At 43.4% G+C, this 16,323-nt stretch overlaps 1 protein-coding gene across 3 annotated transcripts in view; it reads left to right on the forward strand.

Moving 5' to 3' along the window:
• The window catches only part of PPHLN1 (periphilin 1), a 718,032-nt gene that overhangs the window by 1,497 nt on the left and 700,212 nt on the right, over positions 1–16,323 (forward strand). The window contains exon 1 of one of the 3 annotated variants that reach the window (XM_086919496.1): positions 796–872. The exons of the other annotated variants lie outside the window; for them this stretch is intronic. The gene's annotated coding sequence lies outside the window, so the exon portion shown is untranslated. Of the gene's footprint in view, positions 1–795; positions 873–16,323 lie in introns of those variants that run through there. 3 annotated transcript variants of the gene reach the window in all.

Here is a 16,323-nt window from a genome sequence, read left to right on the forward strand (position 1 = left end):
TAATAATAATACCTCTTTGGAAAGGAGGAACACCTGCTCACAACCCTTCCCTCAACAGTGCTCCACTTTACACTGGCGACGAGCGGGTAATCATGGATCTTTTAAGTCCACTGTGTGAATTGCTGTCCGGCGGTCTTACGTTGCCAGAGATCAGAAGAGGAAGTTCACGGCTTCTTGCTTATCGGATTTCGTCTTTGGATTGGGTCCCATAATGAGGACATCAGTTGCCATGCTCTCTTCTTGGCTATCGGATTTTGTCTGAGGATTGGCTCCCATAGCGAGAACACCTATTGGCACACTCTGCGCATATCAACTGAATTGCATATTGGTAATTTTTTCTTCAGGCTTACGCTATTGGCCTTGCAATGCTTTGGGCATTTCCTCAGTCACATGTATGTTGCTTGTCGTGCTATTGGTCCAGTAGCTCTTGGTGGAAATTGATCTCTTTGGTGGCTCACCCATTGGCAACGGGTGTTGAATGTGCTTGAAGGTGCATCGGTTGACTGGTTTTCGTCTACTACTTTGTTAGTGGTAGCAGAGTAAATTCCGGCATGTCATCACATGCGTTCATTCTATGCTGACTGCTGTACGTAGCCTGTTATTTGAAGAGTGCTGAAATATTTACTATCCGTGTTGTACGATTGGAGCTCTTACTGTGCATTATTGTTTACAGTGAAGCACACACCAATATAGAATGTGACAACGGTGGCTCCATTTATTATTTTTGATTTGTTGCATTGTAAATTATTGTTGTGTGTTTATTTTCATCACTTCTACTGTATTATGGCAGGAATTGTACCTCCGCCGTCCTTTTCTGCTGTGTGAGGAGAACCACCAATTGATTGGGGAACATGGGAGAATATGTTTCTATGGTACGTTGAAGTATTGGAAGGAGATGATTGTGGGGCAGAAAGGGAGATTGCTCTGTTATAACATTATTTGGGGGTGGAGGGGGGCTACTGGAATATAAGAATTTACTTTTGTTAATTAATCCAGGACAGATTGATGTTTGCCAATATGCTTCTAGGCAAATGTGCATTCGGTATGGAAGGAAAACCAACATTGTTATGGAAAGGTTCAAATTTTACTCACAGAAGCAAGGTGTGGATTAAGCTATAGAAGTGTATGTTCCTGCTTTGTGATCATTAGCCTTTACCTTTGATTTAGAACACATAACATACGAGCAAGTGTTGAGGGACCTGATTTCAATGTGAAGAAATAGCAAAAAAATTCAAAAAAGGCGATGGACTTGCACAGACATGTCTCTAAATGCTGCCTTTGATATTGCGAAGTCCATTGAACATTCTGAAACGTTTGTACAGGAGATCAGAGGTAGGTTAGACAATGGGGTGCATGTAGTGAATAACAGTGGGGATAAAGCGAGGTAAACCATTATGCAAAGGAATGATGTACGGAAAAGTGCAGTTTTGTGCTATAGGTGTGGTAATCCATCGTACCATGGCAACTCAAAGTATTATCCTGCAGTGGACAACGTGTGCTCCAAGTACAATAAGAAGGGCCCTTTCAATAGGGTATGAGGGTCTAATACCAGGAAAGTTAATTTAGTACAAGAAAATGATGGGAAGGGGAAGAGAGAATTTCCATCTTGTAATGTATCCATTGGTGGGAAGAACATTATGGTACTGGTTGATTCATGTGTGTGATACACACACGAATCAACCTATACTCAAGGAGAGGTGTCCCAATAAGATTTTATTGCCACCTGATGTGTCACCTGGAGTGACACTGGTCCCAAAAGGGAATTGTTGGGGTGTTTTAGGGCAAATCTGACATTTGGGGGGCGTTGTACTCATGCTAAGATGTATGTGGCAAAGTGTAGGCAATCGCTTTTAGAGCCGCCTCACCAGCAGGAAATGAACTTGATCCTAGAGCTAATACTCCTGTTTGTTTTTTAACAATATGGAAGACGTTAACAAGATTGCAGAAGATTTTCAGTTGGATGACTTTGTAAGGAGACTTAATAATACATTCTGCAATAATTGTAGCAACACATTGGGGGTATATTAAGGGTTTGAACATTATATCAAACTATGTGACGAAGCTAAACCCAGGCACAGGGTTAGGCATGTTCCGCTATCTTATAGGGGAAAATTGAAGGAAATGTTGAAGGATTTATGTAATGATGGCATTATTTAGTCTATTGAATCTTCCCTTTTGGGTATTTCCGCTTGTAATTTCAGTTAAACTTTCTGGCGAGTTAAGGTTATGTGTGGACTTACTCCGCCTTAACCGTGAAATTGTTACAACATTGGCAGAGGCACAAGTTTTCTCAACTTTGGACTTATCTAGTGTAATAAATGTGTACCTCACATTTTGCATCTAGAATCTCTCTTGGTGGATTTCCATGTACACAGTGCTCCACTTTATACTTAGATGCTCTTTTTCTAACTTTAATGTTTCTTGACTTTAACCCACTACACTACTTTTAGCGTACACAGCTTCATAACATGTTTGTTATTATAATAACCTTTATAAAATTAATGTGCCATGTTACAACACCCTAAATTAGCCTTACTCACAATGATCTTAAATGGGCTGAATCCCGTAACCTCACTCGGTGTATGTCCAAACCATTTCCCACAATTCAACTTCCTAATTCAAGTTATTGCTCTTTGCCTACAGTATGACGCTCTTAACAACTCTGTCTGTTGAACCTTTTGATTCTGTCATTTCCACTGGGATAGTACCCTAGCTTGGTAGCCTGGTGTGTGTGTGTGTGATGACATTTCTCATTAAAGTTTTCCAGTTAATCTGATTTAAATTGTGAGCCATTATCGCTTGCAATACATTTTAGTAAGCCTGCTCTTAAGAACGCCTTGTTCAAAACAAACCATGCAAGGGTTTCTGCACCCAGCTTGTTCACTTTTCAAAGTAGGAGGAGTTTGAAGAGGTAATCTATTAAAACAAAGAGGTATTTCCAATAAATTTTGTTTTCCAGCACTTGTCCCATTATTTAATTCTCTGGTTTTCCCCATGACATACTGTAGCAAGTCATGGGGCATAAATGAGGTCTGAATGTCACCATAGTCTTGTCCGAGTTACTACACTTCAGACAATTCCTTACCTTCTGCTCTATTTTTACGTATGGTTGCTGATGACCAACACAACACCTTAACTCTTAGTTTTTTTTTTAACCAAGGCCTCGAAAAATCTATTTGCTCACTCGTTATGGCGAGTCAAATTTTATCACGTTGAGCTTTTTTTTTAGGACCTAGTGGTCCCTTATGGCGAGTGAACGTAAGCTGGAAAGGAACAGGTGTTCTGTTCATTTGGAAAGTGAATGAGCAATCAAGATACCTGTAAATTTAGTTTTATCTCGACACTTTTGTAAATCAGAACACTTTACTTGGTGATGTGCAAATGACAAATATTTTCAGTAACTGTATCCAAACATAATTTTTTGTACACTATAATGTTTTATCAGAAAAACTGCATGTTGGTGGTAACATTTGTGGCTATTTAAATGGAAAGTCCGCTGATTGCAAATTACAGTGTGTTACCACTTCATGAGAACCTTCTAGTGGCTTGGGAGTACTTTCCAACAATCTCAGGGAGAAACTTGCAACTGACGTAGGACCCAGAAGCAGAATCCCAACCAGGAAACAAATATTCAACCTCTCAGCATTTCAAATAAAAAAAAAACAAAAAAACTGTAATCAACCAAATTATGAGGGAGCTCCGCAGGAACCCACAGAAGATTACTGTTTCGGAAGATTCGAAGACCCTAAAGACCAACCTAAAAAGATTAAAAGGACTGCCAGGAGGCAAGACAATGTAATAATGTGGGCAAAATTACTCCACGATGCAAAAAACGAGAACAGTGCCAAATTCTGGCAGACTATAAACTCATTGCAATCCCAATCCCAACGGACAATAGATTGCAATATCCCATAGAAAGACTGGGTCACCTACCTCTATGACTTCTTCAGCCACTGCGGCCAAGGGAATAAGGAACACGGGATAGATCATCGACCAATGTTGGGCAAGAAAACAGATATAGAATCAAGAAGCAGCAAAAATTACGCGGAGGCAGGGAAATCAATGCCAGAAAACAAAGAACAGCATAACCTTCATGAGGAATCTTGTAAAATAACATAAAGACGCAAATCGGCAAAGAACGACCGGAAGGAGCTCCTGGACCGACAGGGATCCCTCCAATTCTTTACATGCAAACCCCGAGTACTGGTCCAAAATGTTGGAACCCATATTTAATCACATATTGGCTAGCGGAACAACCCCAGATTCATGGAAAGGCTCTATTATATCACCAATTCATAAGCAGGGTGACGTGAAAAACTATTGTCTTGTTGCCCTGATTGATAACCGCGCCAAATACTTTGCAGAACTAATCCTGAAAGAATTGAAGCTTTGGGCCTCCTCCGCATCCATCATCCCACGAAACCAGACTGGCTTTTTTGGCAAGGCCACCAATATCATGACCCTAACCCTACTGATCCATGCCGCAAAACAAACTAAGCAACCATTATTCCTGTGTTTTATTGATTACAGCTCTGCCTATGACCATACTGAACGAGCAAAACTATGGCGGAAGCTGAAAAAGTGGAGTATTCCACCAGCAATACTAAAACAACTTGAACTACTGCACACAGAAACATGTCTGCAAGTAAAATTAGGGACAGGGTCACATGTATCTAGGCTAATTCAAACTACTAAAGGTCTGAAACAAGGGTGCGGTCTTGCGTCCATGTTATTCAACCTCTTTATGTCAGACCTGTCTGCAAGGCTGGCCACATTCAACTCGCACGCCCCAAAACTCAGAGACAACTATTTATAACCTCTTAAATGCTAATGACCTAGTGTTAGTAAGCCAACTCCAATTGGGCTACAACATCTATTGAACGTAACACAAGAATACTCTCTAGAAAATGCATTGAGAATAAACTTAGGGAAAACAATGGCAATAAACATGTCCAAGAAGAAAACATTCCATTGGTTCCTGGAACCCAACTATTAGAACTGGTAAATATGTAGGAGTTCTGCTTGACAATAAAGGCTCTTTCCACTCTCAGAAAGAAGCACTATGACGGAAAGGTACCATCATAACCTTTGCCATGTAGTCCCCCCCAAAAAATCAGTCTGCGGACCTTCACTGATAACTATTCTTGAGGTCATTCAAAACAAGCTCATCCCTACAATCTTCTTGAGGTCATTCAAAACAAGCTCATCGCTACAATAACGTCTGGGAGTGAGGCAATGCGAGGAGGAGATGCAATATCTGTGGAACAGATAACAACCAGGCCATAGAGCGATTTCCCACATTCCAAAATACACCTCTCCTGCTCAAATAAGGTTTGAGTTCGGGCTCCAAAAACAGACTCTGGCTAGAAGGGGGGGGGATCTACATAAAATGCTGGCACAAAATCAGAGGAGCAGAGGTTAACCCTCTGAACTGGCAGTTCTGGGTTGAACTGAAACAAAAAGGAACAACGCCAGCTGCAGTATACCTCGACTCTCTAAAACAGGTGGGCTTGGAAATTGCATGCAAACTGGCTGTGAGACACAAAAGCTTTAAGAAAGTGGTCTCTAAATCGATCAAGGCGCACTCAACTGTAGAAGACAAAGCGGCAGTTGCAAACAAGCATTGAAAATGCAATAGGTCTCGCCTTTTATTAAGTTTAAGCTATTTGCTTTACTAACGGTATTGTATAGCAAAGCAAATGGCTTTAACTTAATGAAAGGCGAGACCTATTGCATTTTTAATGCTTGTTTCATTTCTGCACTAGAAAAAACTGATGGATTGCTAAATTGGTAACATTTTAGAGGTCGAATGTCCACTAATCTGTAGCAGCTACAGTATATGTACGCCTTGTTGGGAAATTTACAGGACCCTGTGAATAGCTGCAGATACTCATTAAAGCATGGAGTGTTCTCTTTTGGGGAAAATATATGAAGAAAAAAACTTTAGAAGCTTTTAAGGTGTGCAAGACAATTTCCCTTGCTTCAAATGTCTACCTCTCCATTACTGCTTGGTTTGCTTTTCACAATGTTTGTTTACTAAAAATCATGTTACTCTTTTCAAGAAAAGTGTCCCGCTGTTGAGTTTATTATTTTAGTGGACTAAAAATCTGAAACATCTAGTTTCCCAAAGCATAGTGTCATATTTGTTCTGAATTTGATAAAACATTTAGAAATGCTATTGTTTGGAGAGGCTATCTCTCAAGTTCATGACCTAAGTTACATATTTAAGTGTAAATACAAATCTGACATTCATAGGGTTGGCCTCTTGACTGCCTCAGGCTTGAGATTTGATCAGGCATTTGTGCTGACCAATGTTCAGTGCAGATGGCCATGCCTGGCCATGGCTTCAAAGTAAATGTACAAAACACCTCTTCAGCTGAGGAGCATGCAATCTTTAATTTTTAATGTATTCTTGGATATTTTCTGCTTACATTTAGGATGTCTGTCAACTTGCATTCTATGTATGGATCGTTCACTCTGCTGCGACCCAAAATAGTCAAACCAATTATTCTTAAAAGCATGCCTCTCAAATACAGAGATACTATCTGTTAGTGGGGCAAGATGGCAGCCGCTTGAGTGGCCGGTGCAGAGCTGTTGCGGCGAGGACGCTATCTTAAATGAAATCCTTGACATAGCGGTACAGCAGAGCAATCTACCGGCACGAATAACAAGATAAGGCACACGCATGACTTGTTTGGCGCCGGAGTGGTGTTATGTGGATGACCCTCGCTCGGTTTGGGTCCGCGAGGCAGCGTCTGAAGGCGTTGTTGCGGGCACTGGAAGCTATCGTTCCCGGCCGATGCGAGCCGAGAGGTGGGCGCAGTCAGCTACAGTGTCGGAAACCGCCGCGGAGCTAGACGCGGCACCAGCAGAGCCGTGAGAGAAAGCGGAAACCTTGGCTGGATTACACCGAGGATTGTGGTCGGGCTGACTATCGGCAGCGGAGGTGGCGCCAGTACGAAATGGCCCCCAAACAAAATCCCAGCTCAAAAACAGGCAATGCCAGGAAGAAAGCGCCGAAGGATGATGCTGAGACGGAGGTAGCAGACGTAGCACATGGAGAAGAGCATTCCTCACAAGATCAGCAAAGAAAGACAGCAGGGTGCCCCCAAAACCCGATTGGCGACTGCTTCAGTTCTGGATATGCTGGTTAAGGTGGGTAAGGAGAAGGGGCAGAAGGCTTTAGGTGAGAGTACTCCCCTGGATGAGCATAATATATCAGGGAATAATGTTGTACACCCTATAACTCAAGTACCCCTTGAAGGAACTCCCGTTGAAACTGTTTGTGCAAAAGAGGTGCTATCTAATAGCAGAGAAAACCCGGCTCCGGTTTCGGGGGCCTCGAGTACTGGGGAGAATAAATCCGCGGGAGTGGAAGAACTACCAAGCTCATTAGTGGTCTCGTTAGAACCCCCTGCTGCTGAATTCGAAGATGTAGTTGATGGGGCAATAACGGAGGCCACTGGTGAAAAGGAGAGTGAACCTAGTGAGGCTTTTTTCTCGGTCTCTGATGGTGTCGGAGAGTGGTCAGAAGAGGATGAAGAACATAGTTCATGTGAAGAGTCAGACACTGACCCAGAGAATGATTTGTTAGCCACCGCCATGAAATCTAAGAAGGCTACCTGGGGGCAGGAGCAAGCGCAAAGAGAACTAAGTTGGGACCACTCTTCTGCCTCTAATAGGCAGTCCATTGTTGGAACAGACACAACTATCCCTATTAGAGACGATACACCAAGAGATATTAGCTCACAGAGAGGAGACGCGCCAAGATAGTCGGAAATCGCAGGCTGCGATGAGGAAAATGCAGGAAGTGGTGCGGAAACTGAGTGACAAACCTGGAGGAGCATGTGGTGGCAACAGAAACCGAGGTGGCAGGAGCTGTATCCAAGGTCGATGCTCAATGCTCTCAGGTGACAGATATACAGTGGAAGCTGGAGGAGATGGAAAATAGGCTCCGAAGAAATAACCTGAGAGTTCTAGGAATCCCGGAGGGGGCAGAAGGTTCGGACATAAGAGCTTATATCATCAAGCTTTTTCAACAAGCCTTTCCCGAGCTGTCTAGCTGGGACTGGCCAAAAGAGCTACAAAGAGCCCACCGATTTCCCTTCAAGCTAAGAAGGAGTGCTAGGGACGGGGACAAACCCAGGGCAGTACTGATTTTTCTGGGTAATTTTGTCCTACGACAGGCGATTGCGGACAAGGCGAGACCTGATGCCAGGAGAAATGTAGATGGTGTGTCATTCTTTGTCCTTCCGGACTTTGGCCACGTGACTGTGGAAAGACATTGGCGTCTGAAGGGGCTGATAAAACCCTTTCAGGATAAGAAACTTCAAGCTTATTTGATCAACCCTGCACAACTAAAAATAATTAATGAAGGGAAAACGCTGTATTTCTCCTCAGAAATGAAGGCTAAGGAGTATCTGGATAACCTGGGCAAATAGATCCAGTTAAATTGATCGCTTAATTATATCATACAATAGGTACAAATGGATGCATCATTAGATCACTGGTAGGGGTTCTGTGTGTGCAAAACCTTTTGAATGTATTTTTTTTCTTTATGGATTTCTTCGGTTTGTAGGTATTAGTAAGATATGTCTAGCCGTCCTCGCCGTAAACAATGCACTTCCATCACATGCACAGACCAGATCTGTGCGCCTCACAGAGTGGGGGGTGGGGGGTAGAGGTAGGGGGGTCGGGGAGTAGGGTGGGAGGGGAGTGTGAGAGGGGGGGTGGGGGCGTGGGGGGGTGCCGAAGGTTGAAAATGAAAAATGGGAATATAAAATGCATTACTGTTTTGGTTGATTTTATCCGGACAAAAAGAGAAGACATTAAAATGTAGTAGATTTAAGCGACAGGGCTCACAGGGACGTCAAAATAAAAGACAGAATGATAGACTGTAGTATCTGCACTTTAAATGTGGGTGGCCTAAATGACTGGAGGAAGAGACAAAGACTGGCCCATTTTGTTAAATTTGATAAAATAGATGTGCTTTGTCTCCAGGAGACGCATCTCCCATGGGCGAAGAGGAACCTTCTGTTCTTAAACGGTTTTGAGTTGGTTGCCTGCTCCTTGCAATCTACTATGATCACGGGGGTAGCAATCTTGGTTAGGAAATCCCTGGGTGATGTCAAAAGGGTGAAGGCAGATAGTCATGGGAGATGGGTCATCTCAGAGTTGGAAATTGGCCTAACTTTGTGTGTAATTTACGGTTCTAATGGGGATGACCCAGAGATTTTTGATTTCTTGGAGATTGAACTAGTCGGTTGGCCGGGACCACTAATAGTGTGTGGGGATCTAAACATCTCAGCTAACTGGGATGATAATGTAAAGTATCTCGGTCGTAAACCCAGGGTCTTCAGGGCGATCAAGGCACTTATGGGATCATTTGCTTTAACTGATGTCTGGGGTACAAAAGAACCACAAAACCCTGGCTTTACTTACTTCTCGAATCCAGCCCAGAAGCATTCTAAATTGGACTATTTGTTTATCTCCTCTTCAGAAATCAATAGAGTCACCATCACTAGGTTACCAAGGGTGTTGTCAGATCACAACCCGTTAATAATCCTGTATAAAAGGGTAGGTGGGGAAAGATTGAAATCCTCCTGGACCTTTGAGAGGAGACTATTGGTAGATCCAAGATTTGTAGCCCATATTAAGAACTGGTCGGAAGCCTTTTTTGATGCTAATAGGTACAGCGCCTCTCGTAATATAGTTTGGGAATCTTTCAAGCGGCTCTGAGAGGTGAGACCGTTAGTTTTTCAGTAAAACTGAAAAAGGAAGATAGGATGGAGGAAACCCATCTATTGGAGAGGTTAACGATTATTGAAGAAGAGCATGTTAAGATCATAGCATCAGGTGGGGATGGAAGCAATAGTTATAATACATTCTCCGCTACTAAGGTAGAATGACAGAAATTGGTGACCCAAAAGGCGATAGGTGAATATCAGGCTACTAGAACCAACCGTTATGAAACAGGCGAACATGCCGGTAGAGCTCTTGCTCTCCGTTTAAGACAAGAGAAGTCCAAAAATGCAATCTCAAAGATAGTGGAAAGAGGTAAAGAATATACTGAAGCTAAAGAGATATTAAATGTGTTTAGAGAATTCTATCAGAGACTATACGATGAGGAGGCTAGGGACTGAGAACAGCAGGATGATATTGAAGATTCAGGACCGCGCCTTGATACCTTACTACAAGAAGAACTAGACCGGGATATCACCCAACTGGAGATTAAGACTGCCCTACATGAGTTTGCCTCTGGGAAGGCTGCAGGCCCTGACGGCATTCCCCTGGAGGTGTATAAGAGCATAGAACCGGAAATCATTACTCTTCTTGTAGATCTTTTTAGTGGAATTGTTTGTTCTGGGCAGACCCCGGATTCATGGAAAGAGACGAATATCATTATCTTCCATAAAAAAGGGAAACCGAGTGAGAATACAGGGTCATATAGACCTATCTCGCTTATTAACTCTGATACCAAGCTATATTCTAAGATTTGGTCTTTGAGGTTGGGCAGGATCATAGGCGGTCTCGTCTCCCCTTGGCAGCATGGGTTCATCCCTGACCGTGGCACGACGGATCATACCAGCAGAGCAATAGCTTTATTTGATGCCCATGCTGCCACGGGAGGGGAGATGGCCATGATCCTGCTCGACGCAGAGAAGGCTTTTGACCGGGTGGTCTGGAACTTTCTTTGGGATATCTTAGCAGGAAGAGGGTTTGGGCAGAAAACTATTAAAGCACTAAGGGCGATGTACCAAGATCCGGTTGCTAGACTGACGATTATGGGTGAGGAATCGAACCTGTTCACAATAAAGAGAGGAACTCGTCAAGGGTGCCTGTGCTCCCCGATTCTTTTTTCCCTTTATATTGATCCGTTAATCCAGGCCATATTAGGGTGTCCCAGATTAAGACCAGTGGTTTTCAATGGATATGAAAATAAAGTTTTAGCATACGCGGATGATATCACGGTATTTACATCCGATCCCCAGCAGGCAATGAAAGTCTTGTCAGATCTTACGAAAAAATTTGGTACCAGTTCGGGGTACTTGTTAAATGAAGCAAAGACCCAGATTATTTGCACAAAAAACATTGTGAAATCTGATCCTAGATTTGTAGATGCAGCAGTTTATCTAAGGGTGACAATTAATGCCTCTGTAGATAAAATTGTGGAAGAAAATTATACACCACTTATTAAATCAAATCGGATTTGAGAAGGTGGGACGGACTGCATTTGTCATTGATTGGGAGGGTGAATGCTGTCAAAATGACAATGTTTCCTAAGATACTATATTTATTTCGGGCCATACCTTTATTTCTCGAGGAGAAAATAATTACAAATCTAGAATCAATGTTTATTAAATTTATCTGGCAATTTGGGAAGGAAGGCGGTCCACTAACTTGTTGTCCCTCCCGAAAGATAGGGGGGGTTTGGCTCTCCCTAACCTAAAACTGTATCATTGGACCTGTCTTCTGACCCAAATGACTGTGCTTTTCCAGCCAGAGACGTTTCTTAATGACTTAACAACAGAAATTGAGCGTCCCCCTTCTATATTCGAGTTATTGTTAGGTAGAAAAGCTCTGGGTTTAATGTTATGCGAAATTGATCGTAGATTTTACAAGAAGGCGAGGTATAAGATTATTGAAGGTGTTTGGCGAGTTTGGAAGGCTTGTAGAAAGTTTTGTAACATCCCCAAAATTAACCCATATTTATAACTCAAGCCTCCTCTCAGCATAAGAAGCAGATAGGACTTTCAAAGCATGGGGAGGGTTGGGCATTAAATCGTTCTGGCAATTAATGGACAGAGAGGGGATAGTAAGTTTTGCTGACCTACAAAATAGTTTTGGAATCCCAGATAACCATTGGTTTGTTTACACCAAACTAGCTCGTTCATTGAAGGCTCAGAGACCAAAAGTGTTACCTCCCGCTATAAGCCCCATACTGGATGTACTGACTAGAGGGTGTAAAAAAATTAGGATCCTGTATAACATCCTCATTTTAGAGATCCAAGATGATGTGGATAAGACCGAGGTAGCCTGGGCTAGAAAATTGGGAAATCCAGATATAGATGTTGACCAGGCTCTATTGTTGAATAAAAGATTTTTAGAGCCACAAATTTAAAGGCTCCGCATTACAAAACGATATTCAACCTGTACTATACCCCGGTGAAATTATTTGCATGGGGGGTCAGGGCCGACGATACGTGTCCAAGGTATGGGAATGATCAAGCAGACCTATTACATATGTTTTTTAACTGCAGCCTTTTAACCCCAGTTAAGAACGAGATTGAAAATTTTTGGGAGGGGCTGCTAGGTCATAAGATCGATCTATCCCCTACTCTAATGATCTTGGGCACTGACTATAATTTAAAACTGGGGAAAGAGGAAGAAGCATTGATTTTTATATCCGTGGCTGTGCTCAGGCTTTTCATTTCGGCAGGTTGGAAGGATATTACGGCTCCATCCTTCCAAATGTGGCTCTCCAGGCTGCTTGGAGTTCATAATATAGAGTGTTGTCTGTATGAACAAAAGGGCTTAAAAACATGGGATTTTGGAAAAAGGCTCTAGGCCCCTGTCACAGACTGGAGGCATTCGAAGTTGTAATGGCCTAGACGAAATCTTTCTTTTTATGTGCTTTTATCTCCATGTTTATCCTTTTAAGATCAGACTTTTTTGAAATGTAAATAAGATGAATTTGGTCCTGTTTTATCCTGTTGTCTGAATATCTATATATTGCTGTAATATCTATTGACTATATTTCTCTGTTGAGTCTGACATCTAAGAACTGCTGCTTTTATGTCCGGATTAATTTAATAATGTTTTCAATTCATTGTAATTGCTCTTATATTCCCCCCCCCCAAAAAATAAAAAAATAAAAGATGCTATCTGTTAGCTAGCTTTCATCCAGGCCCATCACCATTTCTGGTGGTGGCATGACACAAAAGATTTTATAATTTACAATTTCCACCGCAATGGGAACAAGACAAATGAAGATGCCACCTAAGCATGCTAAGAAATAAGTTAAAAAGTTACCCACCAGTGAGCCTTTTATCTTGGTGCGGTTCATTTCTGCTTATGTTGAACGGCAGAAGCTAAACTGGGGTGTAAGCTACAACAGATGAACTGTGCCTCTAACCCTCTATCCAGGAGCTTATGGTGTTTAGTTATTAGCCTATTCAAGTCGATCTTGCTATGCTATGACACTCCTATTTTGTTCCATAATGTTGTGGTGTACACAGCAGGGCAGTGAACCTTGATGGTGAAGGAGCTTAATGTGCATCTTGCAGCAGTAAGGTCAGTTTTGACAGACTCATTTCAGATTTTGTGCTTGAATAAGAAGAATGTAGAAGACATTCAAGCAGGTTTATTCTTATCAGTTTGGTCTGGAGGGCAAGGTGTTTCTTTAGCACATGGACGTGAAGGATAAAGCAGTTCTAAGACATATGTGCCCGGGTTGAGAGACCGGAGTCCTGCAAATAAGTTTCTTTACACCAATCTATGACCCATCAATTGATGCACCGTTAATTTCTCATGCTTGTACCCGCTTTCTAATGTTAAACTAGGCCGCGGTCCCTTATCACTGGGCTCGGATGGGTGCTCTACAAAATAACGCAACCAAACAGTGGAGAGTAATGAAACCCAAACAAACTAAAGTAGGAAGGCGGCAATAAGCACTACCTATTGGCATGACATTCTTCTAGACACTCCCAAACAGCGATCTAAACAAGGCCGCTCTACAAACAGGACCAACATTTTCAAGAAGGCCAGAAGCACGTCCATGCTGCCTTGAGCACACAAACACGTCAAGGACTGCGTCTAACGTCACATATGTACGTGTCACAAAGGCGGGAGTGTCGGCTTCGTGGACGCTGCCTGACCACAAAAGAACCTTAAAGGCCCAGCACACCATTGGAACTGGCAACATACTTAATAGAAAATATGCAAGTGTACTGAACGTCATAAATAAATGGCTTATTCTATCTGGCAAAGCCAGCAGGGCACAGCCAACACTTTCATGACGTACACAACCTGACACGTATTTCGCACACCTCACTAGGCAAGGGCTTCCTGTCAACTAATGGCGAGTAGGTGCGGTCTGTTTATGTACAGTGAGCCCTACACACAGCGCGTTACTAACCACGGCTAGCCACAGTCTTGGACCAGTCACTTGGTGCTTGGTTGCCCCTGGGCCTCCTCTCACAAAAGACAAGGGTCAGCAGTTCACTGCAGCAGGGCCCTCGGGCAGCTGTTTACAATCCTCATGCCTCCCAGGATGCTACAGTTTTACACACTTGCATTGTTGCGGGGGCTACTGTTCGGTTAGGCTGACCTGCCTTTGTGCTTTAATGACATATAGGCGGGCTTCGCAGGACAATCAGCGGACTGACACTCCCCACCCAGTTGACCAGGCCTTTTCTCCATTGTTGTGCATATTTTTGACGACAGGCAAGCGGCCTGCCCAACTCAAGGAGTGTGGTCACATACAGTCCAGCATGCACACTGCTAACACTTGGCCGGGCATTCTTTGGATGGTTTACGGACATGTGCTGCCCAGTTGGCGTAGGCGCAGAGCGGTACAATGCCCAGCTCTGTCTGCTTGGGGCATGTGTGAGCGCCTGCACCAGACATCTGTGAGAGTCTCACATACGCACACAACCTGTTGAGAGCTTGCAGTCGAAAGGGGCAGCACAAAGCAGCTCTTGTGTGAGGAATACAAGTGTTCTTCCTACAACAGAGGCAATAACAGACGACTCCACTACACGGTGTGTGAAACAAAAATAACACAAATCAACATCTGTCTCTACAGTGGGGAGGTGCTGCGCCTCACAAGGCGCACACTTGATTTAGTTTAGCTTTCTGAGCATGAACACATCAGCAGACCTCTGAGAGTTACATGTGCACACACACACATGCACACGCGCGCCTCCGAGCGCGTGCTTGGTCTTCACATTATTTTATTCTTTGTGCCCGGCTGGGCACACCATGGCAGACCGAGCAGGGAACAGTTGTCAGTGTTGTGTGGTTACTCTGGGCCCCGAGGAATGCTGCTTTGATTACAACTCATGAATTCCTGTGCATGATAAGGGAGGGTTGGGGGAGCTGCCAAACCTACAGATCAGGCCTCTACATTTAATACAGTTATCGGCATTTCTGCTATGGCCAGGGGGCTTCACGCAGCACACCCCAAAACAAAATGAACAGTAATTTTTTGACAATGTAACGAAACCTAGACCCAAAAAAATGATGCCAGGAGAAAACCCTTTGATCGCGGGGCGGCTTGTTGATTGTAACTGGGCGCACTGAGCTTATTGTACAGCAACGGAGAAAGTTTATTTGCACTGGACACTTTCGGAGACAAAGCAATGTCTGCTGCACTAACAGCAACACAAACCTTACCACTGATGGCCCTGAGGTTTAGGTAAGGCCTCTGTTGCAACATTACTGCCACTGAGCCAGTCAAGCCAAGTTTACAGTAACTCCTTCCTTGCCATTTATATAGCGCCCAGCGGTCCTCTGGTGTGGTATCGTGGCGCTTTATGTATCTCCAGTGGGAAAGCAGGCCCTAACTATAAGGGATTCTTGGAAAACGTTAAACTCCATCTTATCAAAATCCAGTCATGCACTGGCATTTTATTTATGCTACTATGGAGGTCGCCTGTATGTTACAGGCGACCTCCATAGTACAATAAATAAAATGCCAGTGCACTCATACATCATGTATGTTGTATGAGTGCCCCCCAAACTCACCCTTTAATAGAATAATGGGAAACCAAGTTTGATGGAGGGAGAGCCTCTTATTTAGGTGCACAGATTAATTGAGCTGGGAACTATACTTGTATTTGTTCTTGGTGTTAATGCATACATAGGAAATGCGTTTGAGACGTGTAAGTTTATATAAAAAAAGTTTACATTTTAAAGATGTAAAGAAATGCACAACATGAGTTAAATAAAAAAAGCCAAGACCCAAATTTGAGGTGCACTGGAAAGGATCCTGTGACCATGAACTGCACTAAACCCTCCACCAGCAGTCTCCTGTGTACTTTATCCAGCCAAGCATCATTCAAAGGCCCAGCAACAGGCTACAAAGGACAGGAAGACTGGGCATCCCGGACAGGCTCACTGAAGCAGACTGCGCTGATAAGATCTTCACAGAGAACAATAATCTATTTAGGTGTTGGAAGGGAATGGGGTGGGGGGCTTGGACGTCTGTGTCGGAGACAGGACAGCTGAATGGGAGCCGCAGACACTGCGGGGCTGACAGGTCTCCAGCCGGGACACATTCACCGTAGAGACTGTCCTGATCGCTTCATCGAGATGGCGCAT

Source organism: Lissotriton vulgaris, chromosome 1_1, assembly GCF_964263255.1.
Source record: "Lissotriton vulgaris chromosome 1_1, aLisVul1.2, whole genome shotgun sequence".
Taxonomy (NCBI): domain Eukaryota; kingdom Metazoa; phylum Chordata; class Amphibia; order Caudata; family Salamandridae; genus Lissotriton; species Lissotriton vulgaris.